Source organism: Silene latifolia, chromosome 11, assembly GCF_048544455.1.
Source record: "Silene latifolia isolate original U9 population chromosome 11, ASM4854445v1, whole genome shotgun sequence".
NCBI lineage: Eukaryota > Viridiplantae > Streptophyta > Magnoliopsida > Caryophyllales > Caryophyllaceae > Silene > Silene latifolia.
The window spans coordinates 180,182,723-180,199,713 of record NC_133536.1 but is presented as its reverse complement, the minus strand read 5'-3'; the positions used below and the strand labels follow the sequence as shown (position 1 = coordinate 180,199,713).

Sequence of the window (16,991 nt, the reverse complement as noted above, 5' to 3'; positions counted from 1 at the left end):
ACATGTGAAGACATACAACGGATACAAGATACAATGATAGAAAATTACAATAATGAAAATTAAAATAATTACAATGGGTTGAGCGATTTATGTCGAAAATATCTTTAAAACGGATAATTTGAGAAAAAGAAGTAAAAGAAAGGATCAACGAACAAATCAGTAGGCGGTAATACGAATAATAGTCAATTATACATAAGCTAATTAAACTAGGTCAAGCAACAACGGAGTTCAGAGACAGAACTCAACCTGGAACAAACGCAGCAGGACTGCGCCCTTTGGAAGAGGCGCAGCAGTTGCTGCGTCCGTTCCAAGGGTGAGTTCTGGCTGTGAAGCCGGAACTGCAAATCGTTAATATTAATCGGTGAATTTAAGGATTGATTACGATATTTACTCGGATGAAAGTGATTATCAGATTATTTACATGTGATTAATGGTCATAAAAGCAATAAACATGGATGAGACGGAATTAAACGAATTAATGAGATTAATAATTAACAAAACAAATTAACTGAACAAATTAATTAGTTTAAACATGACGAATTAATGATGAATGTGATGACAAACGATGAATAACAGGTGCAAATATGTCAACGACGAATTCCAGAGACTCAATATTGATTGAATCGAACCTCTAAAACCCGAATTGAGTTTAATGACGAAAACCCGCAAATATTGGATTATAAGGGATTTAAGTCGGATTTACTGACGAATTATAAGCTAATGAATGATAAATAGTGTACATGTGAAATTACTATGCTATTATATCAAAGAATTAACAGGAAACAAATGAAACAAATAAAAGTTTGACGAATTTCAGAGGACGAAGGAAGAAGAAAGGAAGCGAGAAGCTGCGCGCCCTCACGAAGAGGCGCAGAGGCTGCGCTCCTTCAAGAGGCGCAGCGATTCTTTGCGTCCTTTCTCGACGGTTTGTCTTCTGGAAATCCGTAAAAAGAGGTTTTAAAGCCCGGTTTTAGAAATCGGTTTTAAAAGGTATTTTCGACATAAACCTTACAATAATGATACAAAAAGTAAAAGAACAATAATAAAAGAGAGATTTACACCCTCAGACTTACATGTTTGACGAAACGAGAAGGACTAAGTTATCGATTAGCGATGCTCGACTCGAACTATAATGCAAATATGAAAGTGCCCTCGTAAGAGGAAAACGATTAGACTAATTAAGTTGATTGATTGTTGAGTTGGTAAAATTGGTCGGTCATGCAAACGAGGCTGGTACTCAGAAGGATCCGAGCTTACGTGGTCGAATGTTCAAGCACGTAGACGCCAAAAAGTAAGAACAAAGGTCTAGAATGCAAAGGGAGAAGAGAAGGGCGGACACTCGCGTGAGAAATATGAGGAGCGAAGGCTCCTATTTATACTAATCACGTGAAGGAATTAGGGTTTCGGAGAGTCTTTGGAAGTGAATCTCGGAAAGATATGAAAAAGATACGAAAATTATGCAGAAAAGGACCTGGGAAGAGGCGCAGCAGCCACTGCGTCTCTTGGAAGAGGCGCAGCACCTGCTGCGTCTGTTCCCAAGTGGTTTCCTCCTGCGGAAGAAAGATTTCCGTGTTTAAGTTATGGTAGGACGGAATATTTTGGTTTTCCTTAATATCTTGTATGAATATTACGGGAAATTGTTTACCAAAGGATAAAGATTGTGAAATATTTATAAAATATGGAATATAAATATCCGTAACATTCCAGAACATTCTGACTCGGGATTTAACGGTTATCAGAAAATGAAGACGGTTTTAGGCCCGGACTCCAAATGTATTCTAATTACTGTCAAAACGACCGTATCGGCACGTAGATGACAACTAAGAGGTAAACATTAATGTTTGAGCAATCGCTTGACGATAAACTTACGAACTGTCACAAATCGTTCCGCGTACCAAACATGCGGCCCAATCATCACCGGGTGGTTTGCGAGAGGTGCAGAAATGAGGTATCTACAGTAGTAGAGACCTACTTAGTAGTCAATAGTTTACAATTCAAGTTTTTAGTCTTAAATCCCTTCTCTTGGGTTCGACCCTTACTTCCCTTTACTACTATCCTTAATAGCATAGTGTGGAGTTGAGTTTGGTTTATAAATTTTTAATTTGATATGTTAATTCTAGTATTTTAACGACCTAGTATTTACCGAGTCAATCATGTTTTGCTCAAATTACGAATTAATCTAATCGCGAAACAGAATACTGATTGATTTTGGTTTTTTAGGCTATGAAATTGGTCGAATTTGGTTTTGCTTGCTTTAGGAAGATTACTGGCATTATCGTATTAATGTAAGGTAGAATTCGCGCTATGAAAATTAGCTTGGTAGGGTTTGGAGATTATCTTCTTGATTAAGTAGCGAAACTTAATGAATATCGTCTTTCGATTTCCTATAGAGCCAAAGACTTAATTTTTTTTTTTTTTTGGTTGTGGATGATGATGGCTTCAAGTAAAATGACTTGCTAAATTGTTAGTGCTTCTTTATATTATGAAGTAGCAGTCATTTCATGTAGTTTTCAACGCAATTTTCCTCTTGGGTCATTCAGAAACAACCTCTTTGTTGCTAATACAAGGGTAGGGTTGTGTACATCCAACCCCCCTCCTACTTCGCAATTTACTGAAGCCCTTGAGGTGCCGGGGTAATGTTGTTTTTATATAGGTTTTTCACGTGTAGAACATGTAGAACAATAAGAGAAGGAAGTGTTTTGTAAATGAATTGTGTGTTGTGTATTACGATGCTCTCGGTTTATATACATAATACAGTAGCTAGCTATTAGGAAAACCTAGCTAATTAGTTCCTAATTAGAAGACGTAAAAGAAGGAACAAAATATTTACATAATATGTTAGTTATTTGGTCAAAGATAGCAACCAAATAATATTCTAAAAAGAGCTAAATAATATGCTTAACACCCCCCCTCAAGTTGGAGCATGGAGATTTGAAATGCCCAACTTGGCCAAAATCGTATGGAATTGAGATCGTCCGAGAGCCTTTGTGAGAATGTCAGCGAGCTGACACTTGGTATTGACGTACGAAGGAGCAAGAGTTCCCTTGATAATCTCGTCACGAACGAAATGACAGACAATTTAAATGTGCTTCGTACGTTCATGGAAGATGGGATATTGGCAATATGCAATGCAGCTTGACAATCACAATGCAGCGGAACAGGTTTCGAATGATCGATACCCAAGCTGCGAAGGAGCCCCTTGAGCCAAAGTATTTCACAAGTAGCGGAAGCCATAGCACGATACTCCGATTCAGCTGAAGATAAAGACACGGTAGCTTGTTGTTTAGTCTTCCAAGAAATCGGAGACCCACAAAGAAAGATGTAGTAAGCGGTAAGGGATCGACGATTGGTAGGACTCTTTCCCCAATCAGCATCACAATAAGCAGTCAATTTTAAAGGAGCATTAGCACGTAAGAGAATACCTTGTCCCGGTTGGCCCTTTAAATATCGAAGGACGCGAAGAATGGCATCCCAGTGACATTGAGAGGGAGCCTTCATAAACCGAGAACGAAGGTGAACAGAATAGCTAATCTCTGGTCGGGTGAGTGTAAGATAAATAAGCTTGCCCACTAGACGACAATATTGAGTAGGATCAGAGAATAATGGTGTCAAAGAAGATTCCAAATCATGTTTTTCGTCCATAGGAACAGTAGCCGGTTTACACCCAAGGAGACCCGTCTCACTTAGCAAGTCAAGCGTGTACTTGCGTTGACATAAGAATATGCTAGTAGAATTTCGTGCTACCTCAAGACCCAAAAAATACTTGAGCTTACCCAAATCCTTCATGCGAAAACATTGATTTAAGTAGGTTTTAAATTTATCAATAGCCTCACCATCATTTCCAGCAATAACCAAATCATCTACAAAGACGAGAATGTTAATGACAACATCTCCTTTTCGATAGATAAACAAAGAATGATCCGATGGACTAAAAGAAAACCCATAAGAACATAAGGCTTGAGCAAGTTTAGCATACCAACAACGAGGCGCTTGACGAAGACCATATAAATATTTACGAAGACGACAAACCTTGCCTTGTAAACCGTGACCGAAACCAGGAGGAAGTCGCATATAGACTTCCTCATCCAAATCCCCATGAAGAAAGGCGTTATGAACGTCCATTTGATGTAATTCCCAATTATTAATAGCTGCAATAGTAAGAAAGGCTCGAACAGTAACCATTTTAACAGTCGGTGCAAAAGTTTCGACAAAATCGATTCCTTCTATTTGATGATTACCAAAAGTGACAAGACGAGCTTTAAAACGTTCAATAGACCCATCAGAATTACGTTTTATTTTATAAACCCACATACAACCAAGCGCCTTTTTATCAGCGGGTAATTCTTCAATGGTCCATGTATGATTTTCTTCTAATGCCTCAATTTCGGCCTCCATGGCCTGTTTCCAACGTGGATCACGAATTGCTTCCTTAAAGGAAGCAGGTTCGGCGTCGGTAGTTATAGCTGCAAGATATTTTTGATGGGCAGAAGAAAACTTAGCATAATTTACATAATTAGCAATAGGATACGGAGTACCTGAGACGTGAGATGATGTGGATGAGGATGGACTAGAAGGAACCGGAGCAAAAGTGGTGTTAATGTGGTTTCGAAGAGTCTCCCATCGAACAAAATCTTTATGCCAAGTATTTTCAAATTTTTCACGTTTCCCGCGCCCCATTTCGTCCACTTGAATCGTGTCATCTAAATGAGTATGATCATGCTCCTGATGAGTATCATCCTGCTCAATATGTATATTACCGTCATCGTCATTTTGGGCAATATTAACATCGGGCTCGCCTATAGAACCCGACCCCCCCCCCCCACTGCTAGTAGTAGGAGACGCCGTGGCAGTGGAGGGAGAGTTACCATTGGCGGGGTTCGAGAAATTGGACGAAGGAAAAGGAGAAGGTACATACTCCGTGTCACAAGAATCATCAAAGCCAATGTCATCTGTCGATGGCTCATTAATCTCAGCATACGGAAAATTACTTTCAACAAAATGAACATCCCGAGACTGGAAATAGGTCCCCGTTTCCATATCATAAAGATGCCAACCCTTCTTACCAAAAGGATACCCAAGGAAAATACACTTCCTACTATGAGAGTCAAATTTATCAGTAATATGAGCATTTTTGGCATAGCACAAACACCCGAAAACGCAAACCAAACTAAGGTCGGGAACATGACCAAACAACAATTCAAAAGGAGTCTTATTTTGTAAAAGCCGTGTAGGAGTTCGGTTAATAAGGAAAGCAGCCGTCAAAACGCATTCACCCCAAAAATCGATAGGTAAGGAACTCTGAAAACGCAGAGCCCGAGCAACATTCAAAATGTGTCTGTGTTTTCGCTCGACTCTAGCATTTTGTTAGGGTGTTTTTATCATAGAGGTTTGGTGTATAATCCCATGTTCTTTAAAGTATGAAAATAAGCCACGTAATTCCGTCCCATTGTCACTCCATACTATTTTCAGATGAGCATTAAACTGTCGATCAATTAAGGCAAAAAATTCGAGCATAAGACGGGGTACTTCATCTTTGGTTTTCATGAGAAAAACCCACACACACCGAGAAAAATCATCAACTATCGACAAAAAATAACGAGAATTGCAAGCACGGTTAGGCGCATAGGGACCCCAAACGTCACAGTGTATTAAATCAAACCGACTTGCAGCCTTATTATTACTCAAAGGAAAAGGAGTGCAAAATTGTTTGGCACGTAAACAAATATCACAATGTTCGGGAATAAGATTGCTATTAAAACGAGAAATAGAAGGAAGATGCTCCAAAACCCGATGAGAAGGATGCCCCATTCTTTGATGCCAAAGCTCCACATTAGCCGCATCATTCACCACATTAACACGGACCGGTTCCTCCATCGCCAGGTAATAGAGCCCATCCAAGAGTTCACCCACACCAATCGTCGTCAGTGCACGGTCCTGTATCACACATTGCAAATTATTAAATTGAACATGTAAATTATGCGATGCTAGAAGCTGTGAGATAGATAACAGATTGCATTTGAAAGTCGGAACCAACAGAACGTTATACAAAGCAAGACGAGCATTGATCGTAATTGTCCCGGCTTGATGAGCAACCAAATTCGTACCATTAGGCAAACCAATATTAATTGGAGTAACAGGATAACAATAGTCAAATAACTTTTTGTCACCGCAAACATGAGTCGATGCACCCGTGTCAAGAATCCACTGAATAGAGGACTTACCACTTAAGCGAACCATATTAGCGACGACATGAGTCTCACCAAGCACGACATTAGTTTTGGCCGCGGAAGTTGAAGCCGACGAGTCCCCTGTTTTTGGTATATGTCGAGGATGGCCAACCGGGAAACCAATCTTCTCCCAACAACGGCTCACAGTATGCCCATATTTATTGCAATGAGTGCACTTGAATCGAGGACGGCTACCACTCTCGGATTTGGCCTGCTGACCTTTTCCATGTACCGCACATGCCATAGGCGAAACAACTTCCTCACGGGCCTGAGCAATAGTACGAACATCCTCCTCTTGAGCAATGCGAGAATATACAACATGTATATCAGGCAGAGGAGGAGAGCCGAGGATGCTAGACCGTACATTTGCATAAACGGGATCAAGACCCATAAGAAAGCCACGCACCTGTTCAACCTCTCTGCGCTTGCGAATTGTGCCTTGCAAATCGCAATTCGAACAACATTCACAGTTGGGCAAGACCATCATAATCATTGATGTCGTCCCATAGCAATTTTATACGACCAAAATAATCCATCAAAGACTCACCGGGCTTTTGTTTGCAGGCGGCCAAATCACCTTGGAGTTGATAAATTTTGATGTCATTGGCCACCGAGAAGCGCTTTCGAATATCCTCCCAAAGATCGAAGGCAGTTTCACGGTAAGAGATTGACGAACGGATACCCGGTGCAATCGTGTTAAAGATCCAAGCGATAATAGTGTAATTGACAGCCTCCCAATCCGCGTATTCCGTTGGATTAGAAGGTTTATGTTTGAGAGTACCATCAATAAACCCAAGCTTTCGCTTGGCCCCCAGCGCGACGCGAAAACCCTTAGCCCACTCGGCATAAGTTTTCGGTCCAGTGAGTTGAACGTGGGTTATGCGTGCTCCCGTTCCATCCTGGTTCGAGAGAGCATACACAGGATTAATAGTGTGGCTATTGCTACCGCCGTCATCACCAATAGATTTCCCGTCACCACCACTTGACTTATCGTCAACCATAGTGACAGATCAATAGAGAAAAGAAGGGAAAAAAATCGCAAGAACGTCCTTGCTTACGATACCATGTAGAACATGTAGAACAATAAGAGAAGGAAGTGTTTTGTAAATGAATTGTGTGTTGTGTATTACGATGCTCTCGGTTTATATACATAATACAGTAGCTAGCTATTAGGAAAACCTAGCTAATTAGTTCCTAATTAGAAGACGTAAAAGAAGGAACAAAATATTTACATAATATGTTAGTTATTTGGTCAAAATAGCAACCAAATAATATTCTAAAAAGAGCTAAATAATATGCTTAACATCACGTAATGAATTTTTTCTAATTTAGGGTTTTGCTCGCTTGAGGGGAGATTACTGGCATTATTGAATCAGTATAAAGTGGCATTCTTAGAAAGTGAGCGTGGTAAATTAATTTCGGATTTTCATGTAATTAAAATTTTATAATTTGGGTCGTTGCTTGATATACGGATTCTGGCATTATCGTTTTCATATTAGGTGAAATGAGCGTGGTAGGGTTTGGCATCATCGTGTTAATTAAATAGCGAAACTGAACTTCAATTAATTTAGGTTTGTCCTGAAATTGTTCTAATTTGGGGCTTTGCTTGCTTTAGGGAAGCTACTGGCATTTTCACGATTGTGTAAGTTGGAATTTGCTCAGAGAAAATGAGCGTGATAGGCTTTGACATTGGAAATGAGAATTGCGTGATTGCAGCTGTGAAGCAAAGAGGAATTGATGTGTTGTTGAACGATGAGTCAAAACGTGAGACGCCTGCAGTGGTCTCATTTGGGGAAAAGCAGAGGTTTTTAGGTTCAGCAGGTGCTGCTTGTGCAACGATGAACCCTAAATTGACAATTTCTCAGGTTAAAAGATTGATAGGTCGTAACTTCGATCACCTTGACATTCAGAATGATTTGAGGTTGTTACCTTTTGAGACCTCGCAAGCTAGTAATGGTGGTATCCTAATTCATCTACAGTTTTTGGGTAAAAGGTGTACCTTTACCCCTGTACAAATATTGGCGATGATTTTCTCGCATTTGAAGCAAACGGCTGAGAAAAACTTGGAAGTAGATGTTTCAGAATGTGTGATGGGGATTCCTTGTTATTTCACTCAGTTGCAAAAGAGCCTCTATTTAGATGCTGCTAAAATTGCTGGTCTTAGCCCTTTGAGATTGATGCATGACTGTACTGCTACTGCCCTTGGTTATGGTATCTACCGGACTGATAATTCCAATCTGGATCCATCGTGTGTTGTGTTTGTCGATGTTGGGCACTCTGATACTCAGGTTGCTGTTGTTTCCTTTAAATCTGGACATATGAAGATACTTTCTCACTCCTTTGACTGTAACTTAGGGGTCCGAGACTTTGATGAGGTTTTGTTTCGCCATTTTGCAGCGCAATTTAAGGAACAGTATAATCTTGATGTTTATTCCAGCGCTCGGGCATGTATTCGGCTTCGAGCAGCTTGCGAGAAATTAAAAAAAGGTCTTGAGCGCAAATTTAGAGGCGCCTCTTCACATAGAGTGTTTGATGGATGAGAAAGATGTAAAGGGTTTTATAAGAGGGATGAATTTGAAGAGCTCTCATCAGGTTTATTGGAAAGGATTGTCGTCCCATGCCAGAAAGCTCTCAGTGATTCTGATGTGACTCTTGAGAGGATTCAGTCCGTGGAGCTCGTCGGATCAGGATCTCGAATACCCGCTATTGGAAGAACTCTGTCTTCATTTTTTAGACAAGAACCGCGTCGGACTCTGAATGCTAGTGAATGTGTGTCTCGTGGATGTGCGCTGCAATGTGCCATGCTTAGCCCCACGTTCCGTGTCAAGGATTACGAGGTTTGCGTTCATCCTCCTTGGTGATACCTCTGTTTTTTTGTTATTGTTTTAGACTTGTACAAATAAGGATGTCTAGTTTTCACATATGTACAAATAAATTGATTGCTAAAAAGTAAAAGAATACTGAATCATGTTAAAACTTGAAAGAAATTATGATGCTGACTCATTTTTGAAAGACTTTATGTATCCGTTCTTCCATAATTCATTGAACCAAGGAAAGTCTAAATTTATCTGCTTTCTCGCGTCTTGCCTTATCTTGAATGTTGTGGGGTTGTGAGATAGTGTTTACCTTATGATTTTTGCTTCTGTTGTGGGAGGCCCATTAATTGTTTGGCAGGTATATAGCTATAGAAGTGTTCTATTGCAGATGATGTGTCCTTAGCACAAGTCATGAGCTTGAATGTTGCTTCATTACTATTGTGTTTTTACTCAGCCAGTGTTTTACATTGTCACTTACAGGTCGAGGATACGTTACCATTCTCCATTGGACTTAGTTTAGCAGGTGATAGTCCAATACAATCACTTCGTAACGGTGTATTATTTCCTAAAGGACATCCTATTCCAAGTGATAAAATTATTAGATTGCACAACCGTAGCACATATCACATAGAAGCGTGTTACGATGATGAAAAGGAGCTGCCTTCTGGCGTATCTTCTCAAATCAGCCTTTCCACGGTACTTGTTCCTTAAAGTCAGTAGGTGAATTTGTGTTGATTTGTGCTACTATATGAACAGATCTTTTGTAGTATGAACTGCTACTGATACCTCATAGAATTATCACGGGGGAAGAGACTGTAGTTTAGTAAGAGACTGGGCTTCAGAGGAAAGTAGATTATATGATTGTCAAAGGAGGAGACGGAGTTCACGGGAAATGAATAAGAGCAATAAGGGTGAGGGTAAGGCACGAGAAAGATAGTTTTCAATTGCTATGCCTTATTACTTGTGAAACGAGAGATTGTTAAAACGAGCTTAATAAGTCATCATTTAGCAATAGGGGTGAGGGTAAGGCAAGAGAAAGATATCTTATCAATTGCTATGCCTTATTACTTGTGAAACGAGAGAGAGTTAAAATGAGCTTAATAAGCCATCAAGAAAGAAAGATGCAGTAAGAGTGCCTTGAAAGATCTCTCTCCGTGCCTTACATACCTTCCAAAATACCAAAAGTGTACGATTTAAGGAGTATTAAACAAAAGTAACAAGGACCACATATGGTGATGTAAGTAGGTCAGTGGGTTGATTGTGTGTTTGAGATTAATTGCAAGTGGGATATCGAAGGGTATTTCAGAAACAACCAAATAGTGAAAAATGGAAGATGTTTCAGAGACCGAGGGAGTACAACACAATATCAAAAAACAAAATAAAAACTGGCCATAAGCAGAGGTTATAAAACTAAAGGAAAGTGGCATATATTATCTTTTTAGTGGAGAAATAATGGAGAAGGAAGGCCTTAGTTGAACCGTCAATCCATGTTGTATGATTATAGAATAACCATGTGCTATGAGTCTGAATGTTGCAGAAAATGATGTCATAAAGAAGTTATGGTAGTATATCAAAAGATAGGAAGTCCACATATAGCAAAGATAAGTAGGTCTCCATCAGTTGCGACATCAGGCATATTTTTCTGCCATTATTAAAAGTTTGTTATCGTCTTTTGTAGATCGGCCCATTACCCTCTCAGATTGAAAGCGGAAAAGTGAAGATTAAAGCTTGTATAACTCGTCATGGGACCATTACTTTAGCATCTGCCTCAGTAAGCATTTCAGTTGCTGCCAAATTTGGTATGTAAAATGTTACAATACTTGTTAATTTTATGGGTAGCCAGTTGACTCTTATATTGTTATCTCAGCTTGTAGGTGTTGATATGCATGAAGTAACTCTCAGAAGCAATGGAGAGATGCCTACGGAAATGATGGAAGCTGAAGCTGACTATGGACCTCCTTATGCAGGAATTGGAGTGGAAGATAGATTTTCCCAACATTCTAAGCAAGCATCTGGCTGCCATGTGAGTTATCACTTGTTTTTTGGTTTACTAAACTAGCAATGTCACATGAGACAGTCTTTGACAGACTCCAATTCAAATTGCAGTGAACTTTTATCTAATACTATTACAGTTGTCACACTTGTCAGTGTCGGGCGACCAGTTTCTCCCCTTGTCACTATTTTTTTTTTGGGGAGTATTATCGCTATGTTGGTTTCCCGTTTTCAGTGGTGCAACGACTCAATTTTTTCCAGTTTTGGATTATGATAAAATATAACAAAATGACTCGCGAAATTTGTTGCTCTTCTTTTAAGTGTGAATTAGCCATCATTCGATGCAATTCTCGACGTATTGTTTTTTGGGTCATGACACAGCCTTTTGTGTGAACAGTTTGGGTAAGGTTGCATATTTCCGCCCCGCCGCCCCCTTACCCCCTAATTTGCGGAGCCATTAAGGGCTTAAGGCATTAGGCTAATGTTGTTGTTGCTGATGCTGCTGTTATATAGCCAAGGCAGCAATCTGTAGCTGGCCCACCTAATTAATTTTTTTTATCTTCTATAACCTTTGGTCCACTGCTTCATTGCTACTACTCTTTGCACAGATAGTGAGTAAAATTGTATACCCTAGATAAATAAAATGTACTGGTAATTAATTTCAAAGAAGCTAACGCATCAACAGAGAGTAAGAATTATACATAATCAGATGAGTCAATAGGAAAAGAGCTGGCTATTGCGCACTGCATAATGAGGTGAAGACCTGGCAAGCTTAAAATTGATTGTCGCAGCCTTGTATCATTCATGTGTCATAAATATTTTTGGGCCCGGTACTTACACAAAATGCATATGCCTCACAGTTACCCTCAAAAACTTCACAAAGTAGTTGCTACTCTCTATGCTGTCGAGTGTCGACAGTCTTTGAAATATACAAATAAATCAAGCAGTCTTTGAAATATAAAATAATATCAAAATCTGATTATAGATTATAAGATGACTCAGTTGAAGAAAAAATTGCTGTTCGAGCTACTTGCTTTTGAAAAGGGCTTCCCTCTTTTCCAGAAAGGGGGAACTCAGCCTAGACAGTGTTAATAACTGATTTGTTCTTTTCCCAGAGTCACGGAGAAAACGTTAGGATGGACATACCAATTAATGAGAGAATAATTGGCGGTTAGGATGAGGCAGAGCTTTCTAGTGCTCAAGAGAAGGAAGCTGAACTGGCCCTGGAAGATTGCAAGGTCGAACAAGCAAAAGAGAAGAAAAACTCTTTGAAGGCTTATGTGTATGAAATGCGTAATAAGGTACAACTTCTAATCTTTGTTACTCTTTTGTATTTTTAAAGTTTCAATTTAGATCTAAAGCACGCACTACTCCAATTCACACTAAATTTGTTGTTGCTCCTTTATCTTGATCTTCAAGGACAACCTTTGCGTTTATGTTCGTGATCTTATCTTTTTGGCATTCGTTGTCAAATAAAATAATTTTGTTTTTAGATCCAGCCATACTAATACAACAATAAGAACAACATTATTTCAGTGTCTCAAGGGCTCACGTAAATTGCGAGGCAAGGGGTAGAGGGGAGGCTAATGTATGCAGCCTTACTCTTCTATCGCTACAGAGAGGCTGTTCCAGATTACCTAATATGAAAATTGGTTCTAAAGTTGCATCGACTGACCGCTACCTCACAATAATAAAAAGTGCAACCATATTACTCTGATGGCGAGTGTTACAAGATGAAAGAGTTTGACATGCTTACATGATATCCGTTTAGAAAATATCGGCCAACAGCTCAGTCCATGCCCAAAAGATTTACTATGTGGAAGTCAGTGTGCATTTGTTTTTAGATTTATAACTTTTGGAATTGCTCCTGAACTTTTATCCTGCTTACCTACAAACGTGCCAACTTGATTGTTTCATGCCGTCACTTCCTTATGGCAACCTTCGAGGGGATGGGAGTGAAGAGAGACAGATAGGCTGCACATGGATATTGGAGAGCATTTGCTGTTTATGCTATGAACCAAGCCAATTAACGTACTGGATGGTGTTGGTCGGATACAACCAACATGCTTTTACCCTTACATGGTGGATTTGTGGTAGCTCCTCAGCGCCTCTGAGATTAGATCAAATGAATTTGTGTGCTTTAGTACCACATTGTGTTTGTTGTGTTTCACATTCGTTTCTATCTAGTATACATTTGACCATTATGTTGTCAATTCTTCTTTTAAGGTTTTCTTTGGTGTGCCTCTGGCTAATAACTCAGCTGTATACTCGCGTAGATTTTGAGTGCGTACCAGGCTTTTGCTACTGAATCAGAAAAGGGAGTTATATAAGAGAAGTTGCAGCCGACCGAAGATTGGTTATATGAGGAGGGAGAAGATGAGTCTGCAAATGTTTATGCGGAAACACTTCATGATATTAAGAAGGTTTATAGACGTTTCAATCTACTAATATATCCTTAGATGATTCATCAGCGATGACTAAACTGAATCCTACTTTGTTTTTGTAGTTGGTTGATCCGATCGAAAGTCGTTATAAACATGAGGAGGCCCGAGGACGTGCTGCAAAACATTTGTTCAACGCCATTAGGGAATGGCAGAGAGGTTCACATGCATTACCAGTCAGTAAAAGAGAAGCTGTATGTATTTTTATGGGGATTTTAGCAACATAAATGAATACTCTGCTAATTAGTTTTTGCAGAGTCGATCTTCTAACATTTATATTTGTTTAGGTACTGGCTGAATGTGCTCGATATGAACAATGGCTTCAGGAAAAGACTCAGCAGCAGGAATCGTGGCCGAAAAATAAAGATCCAGTGTTGTGGTCATCTGATATCGAGAAAGAAGCAAATAACCTTCTAAAGTATGGATCAGTTTTGTTTTTGTTTTTTCATGCCTCTTATATCACTTATGTTACACCGACACCCTTAGAAGTATCCAACACGAGTGTCACAGTGTTGGACTCTGCTATATTAGGAAACATTCTCTTGAAGATTTGTAAGTTATACTGAAGTCAGGGGCGGAGGGAGGGGTATGCTATATGGGCTATGGCCCTATATAGTTTTATGATCAATAGCTTTTACTATCAAGTATAACCATTGTAAAATAGTAGCATAGTTGCTTTCTACATAGTAATTAAAAGTGGTAGTTTTTTTTGAAGATCATGGGTTCGAGCCTTTCACACAACATTTTCTTACATTTTTGTGGCCGTTTCGGCTTACATAAATATTAGGATATTTTAAACTACAATTTTATTCATTAAATTTTCGATTTCCGAGTATAATTTATTATATTTCAATACTTTTAAGGAAACAAGTCGATATTTATTACATGTGCCAATTTCAAATTTGATAACATAAATATATATTTAAAATGGTCTGAAATATAAAATTCAAATACCCTACATTATAGACATATTTATATTTTTGAACCCTAGCTCCGCCCCTGACTGAAGTGTCCCTCCGTATACTTGCTTGTTGGTGTATGCGTTTCTTCTTCTCTGATATTAGCTGGAATCTGCTATAGATATTGGAACACAAAAATGCTTGTTTGTTGGGAGTATGCTTTTCCTTCTCTGATATCAAATGTTCCAGATATGTTTTGAAGTGATCTTGCTGCTTGCTTATTTTGTAAACTCATGCAGGAGTTTGAATTACATCATTAAATCAAAAGGTTCCCCTCACCAAGAGAATGAGTCATACTCGGATGAAAGGAGCAATCGAGATGATATGGAAGAAGATTGACGCTTGCAGGATCAATGCTGGAATTGATGAACTCTAATATGGTGAGCTGTGTTATCTCTGTGTTTTTTTTTTTTTTTTTTCCGGCGATTTTAGTGTGTGGCCCATCAACATAACACTCTCATATGAGATGTCATGAGTTCTTTGACAGTCTCTTGATGATTCTATCACGAGACCTGTCACATGATGGGTAGTCAATTTTTTATCGCATTTTCTTTTTCTTTTCTATTAGTTTGAATGTGCTGTATACTTGTATGTTTTGTCTCTTATTATGTTAATGTGAGACTCTCTTACGAAACTATCTCGTTAGTTAGTAACCCTTATCATGAGACCACTCGCATGATGGGTATATGTTTCAAGGGATTATTTTTGTTTGAAATTTTGATATGGCTGAAAGTGATAAAGCACGATATGAGATTTTTCGGGCTTGATGAGGGAATGGTGACGGAGAGGACGCAATTGAGGGAAATGATACATGTGGATTTTTAGTATTTGACGTTATTTGAAACATTTAATGTTTTTATTTATTTTTTTCGGATTTTATTACACCTTTTTTACTTGGTTCACTTTTTATTTCTTGGTTCACTTTTAAGGTATTCCGGACCGTTAAGTTTTACTTCGGTTTTCAAAATCGTTTTAATCTTTATTCTCGATTTAAAGTTAGTTTTAATAAAAGAAATCCAGATTCCTATTTTAAAGCCCATAAGTTTACCTGGCTTTTGTATTATGTTTCACTCCCTTTTTGTTTTTCACTTTTTCTTTTCTATATTTTCACTTTTTGAGGTTTGCGTTCACCCATAAACGATTCTAAAGAATGATTCATGTCAGCCGACCCCAAATCATTTTGGGATTAAGCCTCTGATGATGTTGAAATTTTGATATGGTATCACTATTACAATAAAATCATCTCTGAGGAGACTACTAAACATTATTAGTTACAGACTTCAAGTTAATACTCAGTTTGTCCTTGCCTCCAGCTACCCTGCCCATTTAATCTAATTTATATTTATTTCTAATTTTGCAGAAATGGCGATGGAAATCTGGATTCTGACCATTCTTTGTAATATTTTTTTGTTGGTGAGCAAGAGCTCGGAGCACTGTTCGAACGTGTGATTACCAGTTACCACAGTATTGTTGCCTCTTCAATTTTCGGCCTAAGCTTAAATTCTTTGGAATGATAAAAGGGAAATGCAGTGAATTGTATAATTATAATCAGTTATAATTATGGGGGGAAAAAAGGGCAAATTGATGTTTCAGATATTTCCTCCGTTTTATTTTGTACAGATTTGTGTTTGGTTATTAAGTACTCTAATTACCTCTGCATGACAGGGGTGCCAAATCTAATCGTGTTTTTACATATTTAATTTAGGGTTATTTAATAGGAATACTCTAAACTATTAGGCTCCATGTGCAAAATACTACAAACTTTGATTTAACCAAGGATAACCCAACTATTACTCCCTTCCCCTTTCAATAGAACAAGTGGAAGGCTACTTGTTTTACCGATTTTTTTTTTTTCAACACATCTTTCCCTTCTCTAAAAGCCATTGATACCACCCATTTTTATGCTTCCCTCTATTCACGCCATTTACACCTTAACTACCTTCACTCTCTTAACCATCTCTTTACTAATCCTTTTTTTCTTCTCCATTATTAATTTTTTTTTTCTCAATTTACCCAACAATTCATTTGTTGATACAACTATTTATAAACAAGAAGACTCAAAACAAATAAATTTAGATACAAGATACATTATATCCTCAATTTACCCAACAACTCATCCCTGCAAAAGATTAGGATCTTGTCTATGGGAAATTCATTTATTGCATCAGCCAAGAATAGAGATCTCTCATATGATGACGTTTTAGAATCAGTATACATTTTAAAATAATTGTATTTGACGTCACCTTGTTTTGCGTAACTGTGAAAAGAAGAGCTTGAGTATATGTTTACGGAGAGATTAGTACCTTAGTGCAATTGGTTTCCGGATTTTGAACATTTTTCAGTGTCTTACATTAATCTGAGGATATAAATTGAGTGGGGGGCAGGGGGAGTGAAAGGATTTATATTGGTAAAAAATTGCAGGCTTACTTTGTACGGTAATTGAAAGGGGAAGTTTGAAGTTAAAAAGTGGGTCCCACGCTAACTTTTACCTGCTATCTATACAATAATATAAAAAGCCTAGATTGAGTAGCTAATAGAAAGACACGTGAGTCGTGA

General features: G+C 38.4%; 1 pseudogene; it reads left to right on the top strand.

Annotated features, from left to right (window-relative positions):
- The window catches only part of LOC141612122 (heat shock 70 kDa protein 16-like), a 46,402-nt pseudogene extending 30,293 nt beyond the window's left edge, over positions 1–16,109 (top strand).
- The last annotated feature ends 882 nt before the right edge of the window (positions 16,110–16,991 follow it).